General features: G+C 32.3%; 15 non-coding genes across 15 annotated transcripts; all 15 read right to left on the bottom strand.

Annotated features, from left to right (window-relative positions):
* Positions 1-174: 174 nt before the first annotated feature.
* TRNAR-UCU (transfer RNA arginine (anticodon UCU)) lies at positions 175-260 on the bottom strand. Its single transcript is given in 2 exon segments — positions 175-210; positions 224-260. It is a non-coding gene; the product is annotated as a tRNA-Arg (tRNA).
* A 793-nt stretch (positions 261-1,053) lies between these two features.
* Positions 1,054-1,139, bottom strand: TRNAR-UCU (transfer RNA arginine (anticodon UCU)). Its single transcript is given in 2 exon segments — positions 1,054-1,089; positions 1,103-1,139. It is a non-coding gene; the product is annotated as a tRNA-Arg (tRNA).
* A 786-nt stretch (positions 1,140-1,925) lies between these two features.
* TRNAR-UCU (transfer RNA arginine (anticodon UCU)) lies at positions 1,926-2,011 on the bottom strand. Its single transcript is given in 2 exon segments — positions 1,926-1,961; positions 1,975-2,011. It is a non-coding gene; the product is annotated as a tRNA-Arg (tRNA).
* Positions 2,012-2,803: 792 nt separating this feature from the next.
* TRNAR-UCU (transfer RNA arginine (anticodon UCU)) lies at positions 2,804-2,889 on the bottom strand. The gene is given in 2 exon segments: positions 2,804-2,839; positions 2,853-2,889. It is a non-coding gene; the product is annotated as a tRNA-Arg (tRNA).
* Positions 2,890-3,682: 793 nt separating this feature from the next.
* TRNAR-UCU (transfer RNA arginine (anticodon UCU)) lies at positions 3,683-3,768 on the bottom strand. Its single transcript is given in 2 exon segments — positions 3,683-3,718; positions 3,732-3,768. It is a non-coding gene; the product is annotated as a tRNA-Arg (tRNA).
* A 793-nt stretch (positions 3,769-4,561) lies between these two features.
* On the bottom strand, positions 4,562-4,647 carry TRNAR-UCU (transfer RNA arginine (anticodon UCU)). The gene is given in 2 exon segments: positions 4,562-4,597; positions 4,611-4,647. It is a non-coding gene; the product is annotated as a tRNA-Arg (tRNA).
* Positions 4,648-5,439: 792 nt separating this feature from the next.
* TRNAR-UCU (transfer RNA arginine (anticodon UCU)) lies at positions 5,440-5,525 on the bottom strand. The gene is given in 2 exon segments: positions 5,440-5,475; positions 5,489-5,525. It is a non-coding gene; the product is annotated as a tRNA-Arg (tRNA).
* A 792-nt stretch (positions 5,526-6,317) lies between these two features.
* Positions 6,318-6,403, bottom strand: TRNAR-UCU (transfer RNA arginine (anticodon UCU)). The gene is given in 2 exon segments: positions 6,318-6,353; positions 6,367-6,403. It is a non-coding gene; the product is annotated as a tRNA-Arg (tRNA).
* A 792-nt stretch (positions 6,404-7,195) lies between these two features.
* TRNAR-UCU (transfer RNA arginine (anticodon UCU)) lies at positions 7,196-7,281 on the bottom strand. Its single transcript is given in 2 exon segments — positions 7,196-7,231; positions 7,245-7,281. It is a non-coding gene; the product is annotated as a tRNA-Arg (tRNA).
* A 792-nt stretch (positions 7,282-8,073) lies between these two features.
* TRNAR-UCU (transfer RNA arginine (anticodon UCU)) lies at positions 8,074-8,159 on the bottom strand. The gene is given in 2 exon segments: positions 8,074-8,109; positions 8,123-8,159. It is a non-coding gene; the product is annotated as a tRNA-Arg (tRNA).
* A 787-nt stretch (positions 8,160-8,946) lies between these two features.
* On the bottom strand, positions 8,947-9,032 carry TRNAR-UCU (transfer RNA arginine (anticodon UCU)). The gene is given in 2 exon segments: positions 8,947-8,982; positions 8,996-9,032. It is a non-coding gene; the product is annotated as a tRNA-Arg (tRNA).
* A 786-nt stretch (positions 9,033-9,818) lies between these two features.
* TRNAR-UCU (transfer RNA arginine (anticodon UCU)) lies at positions 9,819-9,904 on the bottom strand. The gene is given in 2 exon segments: positions 9,819-9,854; positions 9,868-9,904. It is a non-coding gene; the product is annotated as a tRNA-Arg (tRNA).
* Positions 9,905-10,696: 792 nt separating this feature from the next.
* TRNAR-UCU (transfer RNA arginine (anticodon UCU)) lies at positions 10,697-10,782 on the bottom strand. The gene is given in 2 exon segments: positions 10,697-10,732; positions 10,746-10,782. It is a non-coding gene; the product is annotated as a tRNA-Arg (tRNA).
* A 792-nt stretch (positions 10,783-11,574) lies between these two features.
* On the bottom strand, positions 11,575-11,660 carry TRNAR-UCU (transfer RNA arginine (anticodon UCU)). The gene is given in 2 exon segments: positions 11,575-11,610; positions 11,624-11,660. It is a non-coding gene; the product is annotated as a tRNA-Arg (tRNA).
* A 792-nt stretch (positions 11,661-12,452) lies between these two features.
* On the bottom strand, positions 12,453-12,538 carry TRNAR-UCU (transfer RNA arginine (anticodon UCU)). The gene is given in 2 exon segments: positions 12,453-12,488; positions 12,502-12,538. It is a non-coding gene; the product is annotated as a tRNA-Arg (tRNA).
* Positions 12,539-13,254: the final 716 nt, after the last annotated feature.

Below are 13,254 nucleotides of genomic sequence, written 5' to 3'. Positions count from 1 at the left end.
ACAGACAGACAGACAGACAGACAGACAGACAGACAGACAGACAGACAGACAGACAGACAGACAGACAGACAGACAGACAGACAGACAGACAGACAGACAGACAGACAGAATAAGGCAATTATATATATAGATGGGTATTATATAGGACTTTAGCATCAGACACCAAACAAAAGCTGACTCTGGCGGGACTCGAACCCACAACCTTTGAATGCCTACACTTTCCTAGAAGTCCAATGCGCTATCCATTGCGCCACAGAGCCTGAAACTGAAAAATATTGTTTGGAACTTCAGTGTGGCTAAAACTAATAAGAGAAAGAATAGTAAAAATAGAAATCACTCTAAAAGCAATCTTTCAAGATTTGAGAGCAGATTTTCACAAAATATCTACATTTTAGTAAAGACAAAAATTTCAAGCCAATTTTCTGGACATATCTTATGGCATACATTATGATTTCAGGAGGCAAATAAACTTTTTTGGAAAATATTTCCGTTTTTTTCAATTCCAATTTTAAAGAATACTGAAGATAATGGATAAAGGTTTAAATTCTTTAGATACAAAACTCTTCTCCAATTAAAACAAGCCTCCAATCTTTGAATCTTTATCTTATCTAGACATTTACATTCGCCACTTTGTGCTAAAGAGTGTTTTTTTAGCATGCTTCCTCTACATTCTTTTCTTTGATCATTTTAAAATCTGATTTACATTTGGAAATTCAGGTATTCTAAAATATAACATCAAGATGTTCAATAATTTTAGAACCAGCAGAGAAAAACTCAGCGTTAGCATTTTCTCGACTCTCTCTGTGTTCTAGACACACATAACAAATCTACATGAAGAATGAATTTCAAAACAGGACGGAAAAGCAGCATTTTAAAAGTTCACAAAACTGAGTTGCCTTCTTAGTCTTTTCTAGAAAGGGGAGCCCTAGCGATTTTTGAATTCTACAAAAATGCTCTAAAGGATAATAATAAATCATATATTAGATCATTTCTTACTCTTTATTATCTTATGGGTATTATATAGGACTTTAGCATCAGACACCAAACAAAAGCTGACTCTGGCGGGACTCGAACCTACAACCTTTGAATGCCTACACTTTCCTAGAAGTCCAATGCGCTATCCATTGCGCCACAGAGCCTGAAACTGAAAAATATTGTTTGGAACTTCAGTGTGGCTAAAACTAATAAGAGTAGTAAAAATGGAAATCACTCTAAAAGCAATCTTTCAAGATTTGAGAGCAGATTTTCACAAAATATTTACATTTTAGTAAAGACAAAAATTTCAAGCCAATTTTCTGGACATATCTTATGGCATACATTATGATTTCAGGAGGCAAATAAACTTTTTTGGAAAATATTTCCGTTTTTTTCAATTCCACTTTTAAAGAATACTGAAGATAATGGATAAAGGTTTAAATTCTTTAGATACAAAACTCTTCTCCAATAAAAACAAGCCTCCAATCTTTGAATCTTTATCTTATCTAGACATTTACATTCGCCACTTTGTGCTAAAGAGTGTTTTTTTAGCAGCTTCCTCTACATTCTTTTCTTTGATCATTTTAAAATCTGATTTACATTTGGAAATTCAGGTATTCTAAAATATAACATCAAGATGTTCAATAAATTTAGAACCAGCAGAGAAAAACTCAGCGTTAGCATTTTCTCGACTCTCTCTGTGTTCTAGACACACATAACAAATCTACATGAAGAATGAATTTCAAAACAGGATGGAAAAGCAGTATTTTAAAAGTTCACAAAACTGGGTTGCCTTCTTAGTCTTTTATAGAAAGGGGAGCCCTAGCGATTTTTGAATTCTACAAACATGCTCTAAAGGATAATAATAAATCATATATTAGATCATTTCTTACTCTTTATTATCTTATGGGTATTATATAGGACTTTCGCATCAGACACCAAACAAAAGCTGACTCTGGCGGGACTCGAACCCACAACCTTTGAATGCCTACACTTTGCTAGAAGTCCAATGCGCTATCCATTGCGCCACAGAGCCTGAAACTGAAAAAAATTGTTTGGAACTTCAGTGTGGCTAAAACTAATAAGAGAAAGAATAGTAAAAATGGAAATCACTCTAAAAGCAATCTTTCAAGATTTGAGAGCAGATTTTCACAAAATATTTACATTTTAGTAAAGACAAAAATTTCAAGCCAATTTTCTGGAGATATCTTATGGCATACATTATGATTTCAGGAGGCAAATAAACTTTTTTGGAAAATATTTCCGTTTTTTTCAATTCCACTTTTAAAGAATACTGATGATAATGGATAAAGGTTTAAATTCTTTAGATACAAAACTCTTCTCCAATTAAAACAAGCCTCCAATCTTTGAATCTTTATCTTAGCTAGACATTTACATTCGCCACTTTGTGCTAAAGAGTGTTTTTTTAGCAGCTACCTCTACATTCTTTTCTTTGATCATTTTAAAATCTGATTTACATTTGGAAATTCAGGTATTCTAAAATATAACATCAAGATGTTCAATAATTTTAGAACCAGCAGAGAAAAACTCAGCGTTAACATTTTCTCGACTCTCTCTGTGTTCTAGACACACATAACAAATCTACATGAAGAATGAATTTCAAAACAGGATGGAAAAGCAGCATTTTAAAAGTTCACAAAACTGGGTTGCCTTCTTAGTCTTTTCTAGAAAGGGGAGCCCTAGCGATTTTTTAATTCTACAAAAATGCTCTAAAGGATAATAATAAATCATATATTAGATCATTTCTTACTCTTTATTATCTTATGGGTATTATATAGGACTTTTGCATCAGACACCAAACAAAAGCTGACTCTGGCGGGACTCGAACCCACAGCCTTTGAATGCCTACACTTTCCTAGAAGTCCAATGCGCTAGCCATTGCGCCACAGAGCCTGAAACTGAAAAAAATTGTTTGGAACTTCAGTGTGGCTAAAACTAATAAGAGAAAGAATAGTAAAAATGGAAATCACTCTAAAAGCAATCTTTCAAGATTTGAGAGCAGATTTTCACAAAATATTTACATTTTAGTAAAGACAAAAATTTCAAGCCAATTTTCTGGACATATCTTATGGCATACATTATGATTTCAGGAGGCAAATAAACTTTTTTGGAAAATATTTCCGGTTTTTTTCAATTCCACTTTTAAAGAATACTGAAGATAATGGATAAAGGTTTAAATTCTTTAGATACAAAACTCTTCTCCAATTAAAACAAGCCTCCAATCTTTGAATCTTTATCTTATCTAGACATTTACATTCGCCACTTTGTGCTAAAGAGTGTTTTTTTAGCAGCTTCCTCTACATTTTTTTCTTTGATCATTTTAAAATCTGATTTACATTTGGAAATTCAGGTATTCTAAAATATAACATCAAGATGTTCAATAATTTTAGAACCAGCAGAGAAAAACTCAGCATTAGCATTTTCTCGACTCTCTCTGTGTTCTAGACACAAATAACAAATCTACATGAAGAATGAATTTCAAAACAGGATGGAAAAGCAGCATTTTAAAAGTTCACAAAACTGGGTTGCCTTCTTAGTCTTTTCTAGAAAGGGGAGCCCTAGCGATTTTTTAATTCTACAAAAATGCTCTAAAGGATAATAATAAATCATATATTAGATCATTTCTTACTCTTTATTATCTTTTGGGTATTATATAGGACTTTTGCATCAGACACCAAACAAAAGCTGACTCTGGCGGGACTCGAACCCACAGCCTTTGAATGCCTACACTTTCCTAGAAGTCCAATGCGCTAGCCATTGCGCCACAGAGCCTGAAACTGAAAAAAATTGTTTGGAACTTCAGTGTGGCTAAAACTAATAAGAGAAAGAATAGTAAAAATGGAAATCACTCTAAAAGCAATCTTTCAAGATTTGAGAGCAGATTTTCACAAAATATTTACATTTTAGTAAAGACAAAAATTTCAAGCCAATTTTCTGGACATATCTTATGGCATACATTATGATTTCAGGAGGCAAATAAACTTTTTTGGAAAATATTTCCGGTTTTTTTCAATTCCACTTTTAAAGAATACTGAAGATAATGGATAAAGGTTTAAATTCTTTAGATACAAAACTCTTCTCCAATTAAAACAAGCCTCCAATCTTTGAATCTTTATCTTATCTAGACATTTACATTCGCCACTTTGTGCTAAAGAGTGTTTTTTTAGCAGCTTCCTCTACATTTTTTTCTTTGATCATTTTAAAATCTGATTTACATTTGGAAATTCAGGTATTCTAAAATATAACATCAAGATGTTCAATAATTTTAGAACCAGCAGAGAAAAACTCAGCATTAGCATTTTCTCGACTCTCTCTGTGTTCTAGACACAAATAACAAATCTACATGAAGAATGAATTTCAAAACAGGATGGAAAAGCAGCATTTTAAAAGTTCACAAAACTGGGTTGCCTTCTTAGTCTTTTCTAGAAAGGGGAGCCCTAGTGATTTTTGAATTCTACAAAAATGCTCTAAAGGATAATAATAAATCATATATTAGATCATTTCTTACTCTTTATTATCTTATGGGTATTATATAGGACTTTCGCATCAGACACCAAACAAAAGCTGACTCTGGCGGGACTCGAACCCACAACCTTTGAATGCCTACACTTTCCTAGAAGTCCAAAGCGCTATCCATTGCGCCACAGAGCCTGAAACTGAAAAAAATTGTTTGGAACTTCAGTGTGGCTAAAACTAATAAGAGAAAGACTAGAAAAAATGGAAATCACTCTAAAAGCAATCTTTCAAGATTTGAGAGCAGATTTTCACAAAATATTTACATTTTAGTAAAGACAAAAATTTCAAGCCGATTTTCTGGACATATCTTATGGCATACATTATGATTTCAGGAGGCAAATAAACTTTTTTGGAAAATATTTCTGTTTTTTTCAATTCCACTTTTAAAGAATACTGAAGATAATGGATAAAGGTTTAAATTCTTTAGATACAAAACTCTTCTCCAATTAAAACAAGCCTCCAATCTTTGAATCTTTATCTTATCTAGACATTTACATTCGCCACTTTGTGCTAAAGAGTGTTTTTTTAGCAGCTTCCTCTACATTCTTTTCTTTGATCATTTTAAAATCTGATTTACATTTGGAAATTCAGGTATTCTAAAATATAACATCAAGATGTTCAATAATTTTAGAACCAGCAGAGAAAAACTCAGCGTTAGCATTTTCTCGACTCTCTCTGTGTTCTAGACACAAATAACAAATCTACATGAAGAATGAATTTCAAAACAGGATGGAAAAGCAGCATTTTAAAAGTTCACAAAACTGGGTTGCCTTCTTAGTCTTTTCTAGAAAGGGGAGCCCTAGTGATTTTTGAATTCTACAAAAATGCTCTAAAGGATAATAATAAATCATATATTAGATCATTTCTTACTCTTTATTATCTTATGGGTATTATATAGGACTTTCGCATCAGACACCAAACAAAAGCTGACTCTGGCGGGACTCGAACCCACAAGCTTTGAATGCCTACACTTTCCTAGAAGTCCAATGCGCTATCCATTGTGCCACAGAGCCTGAAACTGAAACAAATTGTTTGGAACTTCAGTGTGGCTAAAACTAATAAGAGAAAGAATAGTAAAAATGGAAATCACTCTAAAAGCAATCTTTCAAGATTTGAGAGCAGATTTTCACAAAATATTTACATTTTAGTAAAGACAAAAATTTTAAGCCAATTTTCTGGACATATCTTATGGCATACATTATGATTTCAGGACGCAAATAAACTTTTTTGGAAAATATTTCCGTTTTTTTCAATTCCACTTTTAAAGAATACTGAAGATAATGGATAAAGGTTTAAATTCTTTAGATACAAAACTCTTCTCCAATTAAAACAAGCCTCCAATCTTTGAATCTTTATCTTATCTAGACATTTACATTCGCCACTTTGTGCTAAAGAGTGTTTTTTTAGCAGCTTCCTCTACATTCTTTTCTTTGATCATTTTAAAATCTTATTTACATTTGGAAATTCAGGTATTCTAAAATATAACATCAAGATGTTCAATAATTTTAGAACCAGCAGAGAAAAACTCAGCGTTAGCATTTTCTCGACTCTCTCTGTGTTCTAGACACACATAACAAACCTACATGAAGAATGAATTTCAAAACAGGATGGAAAAGCAGCATTTTAAAAGTTCACAAAACTGGGTTGCCTTCTTAGTCTTTTCTAGAAAGGGGAGCCCTAGCGATTTTTGAATTCTACAAAAATGCTCTAAAGGATAATAATAAATCATATATTAGATCATTTCTTACTCTTTATTATCTTATGGGTATTATATAGGACTTTCGCATCAGACACCAAACAAAAGCTGACTCTGGCGGGACTCGAACCCACAACCTTTGAATGCCTACACTTTCCTAGAAGTCCAATGTGCTATCCATTGCGCCACAAAGCCTGAAACTGAAAAAAATTGTTTGGAACTTCAGTGTGGCTAAAACTAATAAGAGAAAGAATAGTAAAAATGGAAATCACTCTAAAAGCAATCTTTCAAGATTTGAGAGCAGATTTTCACAAAATATTTACATTTTAGTAAAGACAAAAATTTCAAGCCAATTTTCTGGACATATCTTATGGCATACATTATGATTTCAGGAGGCAAATAAACTTTTTTGGAAAATATTTCCGTTTTTTTCAATTCCACTTTTAAAGAATACTGAAGATAATGGATAAAGGTTTAAATTCTTTAGATACAAAACTCTTCTCCAATTAAAACAAGCCTCCAATCTTTGAATCTTTATCTTATCTAGACATTTACTCTCACCACTTTGTGCTAAAGAGTGTTTTTTTAGCAGCTTCCTCTACATTCTTTTCTTTGATCATTTTAAAATCTGATTTACATTTGGAAATTCAGGTATTCTAAAATATAACATCAAGATGTTCAATAATTTTAGAACCAGCAGAGAAAAACTCAGCGTTAGCATATTCTCGACTCTCTCTATGTTCTAGACACACATAACAAATCTACATGAAGAATGAATTTCAAAACAGGATGGAAAAGCAGCATTTTAAAAGTTCACAAAACTGGGTTGCCTTCTTAGTCTTTTCTAGAAAGGGGAGCCCTAGCGATTTTTGAATTCTACAAAAATGCTCTTAAGGATAATAATAAATCATATATTAGATCATTTCTTACTCTTTATTATCTTATGGGTATTATATAGGACTTTCGCATCAGACACCAAACAAAAGCTGACTCTGGCGGGACTCGAACCCACAACCTTTGAATGCCTACACTTTCCTAGAAGTCCAATGCGCTATGCATTGCGCCACAGAGCCTGAAACTGAAAAAAATTGTTTGGAACTTCAGTGTGGCTAAAACTAATAAGAGAAAGAATAATAAAAATGGAAATCACTCTAAATGCAATCTTTCAAGATTTGAGAGCAGATTTTCACAAAATATTTACATTTTAGTAAAGACAAAAATTTCAAGCCAATTTTCTGGACATATCTTATGGCATACATTATGATTTCAGGAGGCAAATAAACTTTTTTGGAAAATATTTCCGTTTTTTTCAATTCCACTTTTAAAGAATACTGAAGATAATGGATAAAGGTTTAAATTCTTTAGATACAAAACTCTTCTCCAATTAAAACAAGCCTCCAAACTTTGAATCTTTATCTTATCTAGACATTTACATTCGCCACTTTGTGCTAAAGAGTGTTTTTTTAGCAGCTTCCTCTACATTCTTTTCTTTGATCATTTTAAAATCTGATTTACATTTGGAAATTCAGGTATTCTAAAATATAACATCAAGATGTTCAATAATTTTAGAACCAGCAGAGAAAAACTCAGCGTTAGCATTTTCTCGACTCTCTCTGTGTTCTAGACACACATAACAAATCTACATGAAGAATGAATTTCAAAACAGGATGGAAAAGCAGCATTTTAAAAGTTCACAAAACTGGGTTGCCTTCTTAGTCTTTTCTAGAAAGGGGAGCCCTAGCAATTTTTTAATTTAACAAAAATGCTCTAAAGGATAATAATAAATCATATATTACATCATTTCTTACTCTTTATTATCTTATGGGTATTATATAGGACTTTCGCATCAGACACCAAACAAAAGCTGACTCTGGCGGGACTCGAACCCACAACCTTTGAATGCCTACATTTTCCTAGAAGTCCAATGCGCTATCCATTGCGCCACAGAGCCTGAAACTGAAAAAAATTGTTTGGAACTTCAGTGTGGCTAAAACTAATAAGAGAAAGAATAGTAAAAATGGAAATCACTCTAAAAGCAATCTTTCAAGATTTGAGAGCAGATTTTCACAAAATATTTACATTTTAGTAAAGACAAGAATTTCAAGCCAATTTTCTGGACATATCTTATGGCATACATTATGATTTCAGGAGGCAAATAAACTTTTTTGGAAAATATTTCCGTTTTTTTTCACTTTTAAAGAATACTGAAGATAATGGATAAAGGTTTAAATTCTTTAGATACAAAACTCTTCTCCAATTAAAACAAGCCTCCAAACTTTGAATCTTTATCTTATCTAGACATTTACATTCGCCACTTTGTGCTAAAGAGTGTTTTTTTAGCAGCTTCCTCTACATTCTTTTCTTTGATCATTTTAAAATCTGATTTACATTTGGAAATTCAGGTATTCTAAAATATAACATCAAGATGTTCAATAATTTTAGAACCAGCAGAGAAAAACTCAGCGTTAGCATATTCTCGACTCTCTCTATGTTCTAGACACACATAACAAATCTACATGAAGAATGAATTTCAAAACAGGATGGAAAAGCAGCATTTTAAAAGTTCACAAAACTGGGTTGCCTTCTTAGTCTTTTCTAGAAAGGGGAGCCCTAGCGATTTTTTAATTCTACAAAAATGCTCTAAAGGATAATAATAAATCATATATTAGATCATTTCTTACTCTTTATTATCTTATGGGTATTATATAGGACTTTCGCATCAGACACCAAACAAAAGCTGACTCTGGCGGGACTCGAACCCACAACCTTTGAATGCCTACACTTTGCTAGAAGTCCAATGCGCTATCCATTGCGCCACAGAGCCTGAAACTGAAAAAACTTGTTTGGAACTTCAGTGTGGCTAAAACTAATAAGAGAAAGAATAGTAAAAATGGAAATCACTCTAAAAGCAATCTTTCAAGATTTGAGAGCAGATTTTCACAAAATATTAACATTTTAGTAAAGACAAAAATTTCAAGCCAATTTTCTGGACATATCTTATGGCATACATTATGATTTCAGGAGGCAAATAAACTTTTTTGGAAAATATTTCCGTTTTTTTCACTTTTAAAGAATACTGAAGATAATGGATAAAGGTTTAAATTCTTTAGATACAAAACTCTTCTCCAATTAAAACAAGCCTCCAAACTTTGAATCTTTATCTTATCTAGACATTTACATTCGCCACTTTGTGCTAAAGAGTGTTTTTTTAGCAGCTTCCTCTACATTATTTTCTTTGATCATTTTAAAATCTGATTTACATTTGGAAATTCAGGTATTCTAAAATATAACATCAAGATGTTCAATAATTTTAGAACCAGCAGAGAAAAACTCAGCGTTAGCATTTTCTCGACTCTCTCTGTGTTCTAGACACACATAACAAATCTACATGAAGAATGAATTTCAAAACAGGATGGAAAAGCAGCATTTTAAAAGTTCACAAAACTGGGTTGCCTTCTTAGTCTTTTCTAGAAAGGGGAGCCCTAGCGATTTTTGAATTCTACAAAAATGCTCTAAAGGATAATAATAAATCATATATTAGATCATTTCTTACTCTTTATAATCTTATGGGTATTATATAGGACTTTCGCATCAGACACCAAACAAAAGCTGACTCTGGCGGGACTCGAACCCACAAGCTTTGAATGCCTACACTTTCCTAGAAGTCCAATGCGCTATCCATTGCGCCACAGAGCCTGAAACTGAAACAAATTGTTTGGAACTTCAGTGTGGCTAAAACTAATAAGAGAAAGAATAGTAAAAATGGAAATCACTCTAAAAGCAATCTTTCAAGATTTGAGAGCAGATTTTCACAAAATATTTACATTTTAGTAAAGACAAAAATTTTAAGCCAATTTTCTGGACATATCTTATGGCATACATTATGATTTCAGGAGGCAAATAAACTTTTTTGGAAAATATTTCCGTTTTTTTCAATTCCACTTTTAAAGAATACTGAAGATAATGGATAAAGGTTTAAATTCTTTAGATACAAAACTCTTCTCCAATTAAAACAAGCCTCCAATCTTTGAATCTTTATCTTATCTAGACATTTACATTCGCCACTTTGTGCTAAAGAGTGTTTTTTTAGCAGCTTCCTCTACATTCTTTTCTTTGATCATTTTAAAATCTTATTTACATTTGGAAATTCAGGTATTCTAAAATATAACATCAAGATGTTCAATAATTTTAGAACCAGCAGAGAAAAACTCAGCGTTAGCATTTTCTCGACTCTCTCTGTGTTCTAGACACACATAACAAATCTACATGAAGAATGAATTTCAAAACAGGATGGAAAAGCAGCATTTTAAAAGTTCACAAAACTGGGTTGCCTTCTTAGTCTTTTCTAGAAAGGGGAGCCCTAGCGATTTTTGAATTCTACAAAAATGCTCTAAAGGATAATAATAAATCATATATTAGATCATTTCTTACTCTTTATTATCTTATGGGTATTATATAGGACTTTCGCATCAGACACCAAACAAAAGCTGACTCTGGCGGGACTCGAACCCACAAGCTTTGAATGCCTACACTTTCCTAGAAGTCCAATGCGCTATCCATTGCGCCACAGAGCCTGAAACTGAAACAAATTGTTTGGAACTTCAGTGTGGCTAAAACTAATAAGAGAAAGAATAGTAAAAATGGAAATCACTCTAAAAGCAATCTTTCAAGATTTGAGAGCAGATTTTCACAAAATATTTACATTTTAGTAAAGACAAAAATTTTAAGCCAATTTTCTGGACATATCTTATGGCATACATTATGATTTCAGGAGGCAAATAAACTTTTTTGGAAAATATTTCCGTTTTTTTCAATTCCACTTTTAAAGAATACTGAAGATAATGGATAAAGGTTTAAATTCTTTAGATACAAAACTCTTCTCCAATTAAAACAAGCCTCCAATCTTTGAATCTTTATCTTATCTAGACATTTACATTCGCCACTTTGTGCTAAAGAGTGTTTTTTTAGCAGCTTCCTCTACATTCTTTTCTTTGATCATTTTAAAATCTTATTTACATTTGGAAATTCAGGTATTCTAAAATATAACATCAAGATGTTCAATAATTTTAGAACCAGCAGAGAAAAACTCAGCGTTAGCATTTTCTCGACTCTCTCTGTGTTCTAGACACACATAACAAATCTACATGAAGAATGAATTTCAAAACAGGATGGAAAAGCAGCATTTTAAAAGTTCACAAAACTGGGTTGCCTTCTTAGTCTTTTCTAGAAAGGGGAGCCCTAGCGATTTTTGAATTCTACAAAAATGCTCTAAAGGATAATAATAAATCATATATTAGATCATTTCTTACTCTTTATTATCTTATGGGTATTATATAGGACTTTCGCATCAGACACCAAACAAAAGCTGACTCTGGCGGGACTCGAACCCACAACCTTTGAATGCCTACACTTTCCTAGAAGTCCAATGCGCTATCCATTGCGCCACAAAGCCTGAAACTGAAAAAAATTGTTTGGAACTTCAGTGTGGCTAAAACTAATAAGAGAAAGAATAGTAAAAATGGAAATCACTCTAAAAGCAATCTTTCAAGATTTGAGAGCAGATTTTCACAAAATATTTACATTTTAGTAAAGACAAAAATTTCAAGCCAATTTTCTGGACATATCTTATGGCATACATTATGATTTCAGGAGGCAAATAAACTTTTTTGGAAAATATTTCCGTTTTTTTCAATTCCACTTTTAAAGAATACTGAAGATAATGGATAAAGGTTTAAATTCTTTAGATACAAAACTCTTCTCCAATTAAAACAAGCCTCCAATCTTTGAATCTTTATCTTATCTAGACATTTACTCTCGCCACTTTGTGCTAAAGAGTGTTTTTTTAGCAGCTTCCTCTACATTCTTTTCTTTGATCATTTTAAAATCTGATTTACATTTGGAAATTCAGGTATTCTAAAATATAACATCAAGATGTTCAATAATTTTAGAACCAGCAGAGAAAAACTCAGCGTTAGCATATTCTCGACTCTCTCTATGTTCTAGACACACATAACAAATCTACATGAAGAATGAATTTCAAAACAGGATGGAAAAGCAGCATTTTAAAAGTTCACAAAACTGGGTTGCCTTCTTAGTCTTTTCTAGAAAGGGGAGCCCTAGCGATTTTTGAATTCTACAAAAATGCTCTTAAGGATAATAATAAATCATATATTAGATCATTTCTTACTCTTTATTATCTTATGGGTATTATATAGGACTTTCGCATCAGACACCAAACAAAAGCTGACTCTGGCGGGACTCGAACCCACAACCTTTGAATGCCTACACTTTCCTAGAAGTCCAATGCGCTATGCATTGCGCCACAGAGCCTGAAACTGAAAAAAATTGTTTGGAACTTCAGTGTGGCTAAAACTAATAAGAGAAAGAATAGTAAAAATGGAAATAACTCTAAATGCAATCTTTCAAGATTTGAGAGCAGATTTTCACAAAATATTTACATTTTAGTAAAGACAAAAATTTCAAGCCAATTTTCTGGACATATCTTATGGCATACATTATGATTTCAGGAGGCAAATAAACTTTTTTGGAAAATATTTCCGTTTTTTTCAATTCCACTTTTAAAGAATACTGAAGATAATGGATAAAGGTTTAAATTCTTTAGATACAAAACTCTTCTCCAATTAAAACAAGCCTCCAAACTTTGAATCTTTATCTTATCTAGACATTTACATTTGCCACTTTGTGCTAAAGAGTGTTTTTTTAGCAGCTTCCTCTACATTCTTTTCTTTGATCATTTTAAAATCTGATTTACATTTGGAAATTCAGGTATTCTAAAATATAACATCAAGATGTTCAGTAATTTTAGAACCAGCAGAGAAAAACTCAGCGTTAGCATTTTCTCGACTCTCTCTGTGTTCTAGACACACATAACAAATCTACATGAAGAATGAATTTCAAAACAGGATGGAAAAGCAGCATTTTAAAAGTTCACAAAACTGGGTTGCCTTCTTAGTCTTTTCTAGAAAGGGGAGCCCTAGCGATTTTTTAATTTAACAAAAATGCTCTAAAGGATAATAATAAATCAT

The sequence above is a fragment of the Anomaloglossus baeobatrachus genome, chromosome 3 (genome assembly GCF_048569485.1).
Source record: "Anomaloglossus baeobatrachus isolate aAnoBae1 chromosome 3, aAnoBae1.hap1, whole genome shotgun sequence".
In the NCBI taxonomy this organism is placed as follows: Eukaryota; Metazoa; Chordata; class Amphibia; order Anura; family Aromobatidae; genus Anomaloglossus; species Anomaloglossus baeobatrachus.
This window is presented reverse-complemented; position numbering and strand designations above follow the sequence as displayed.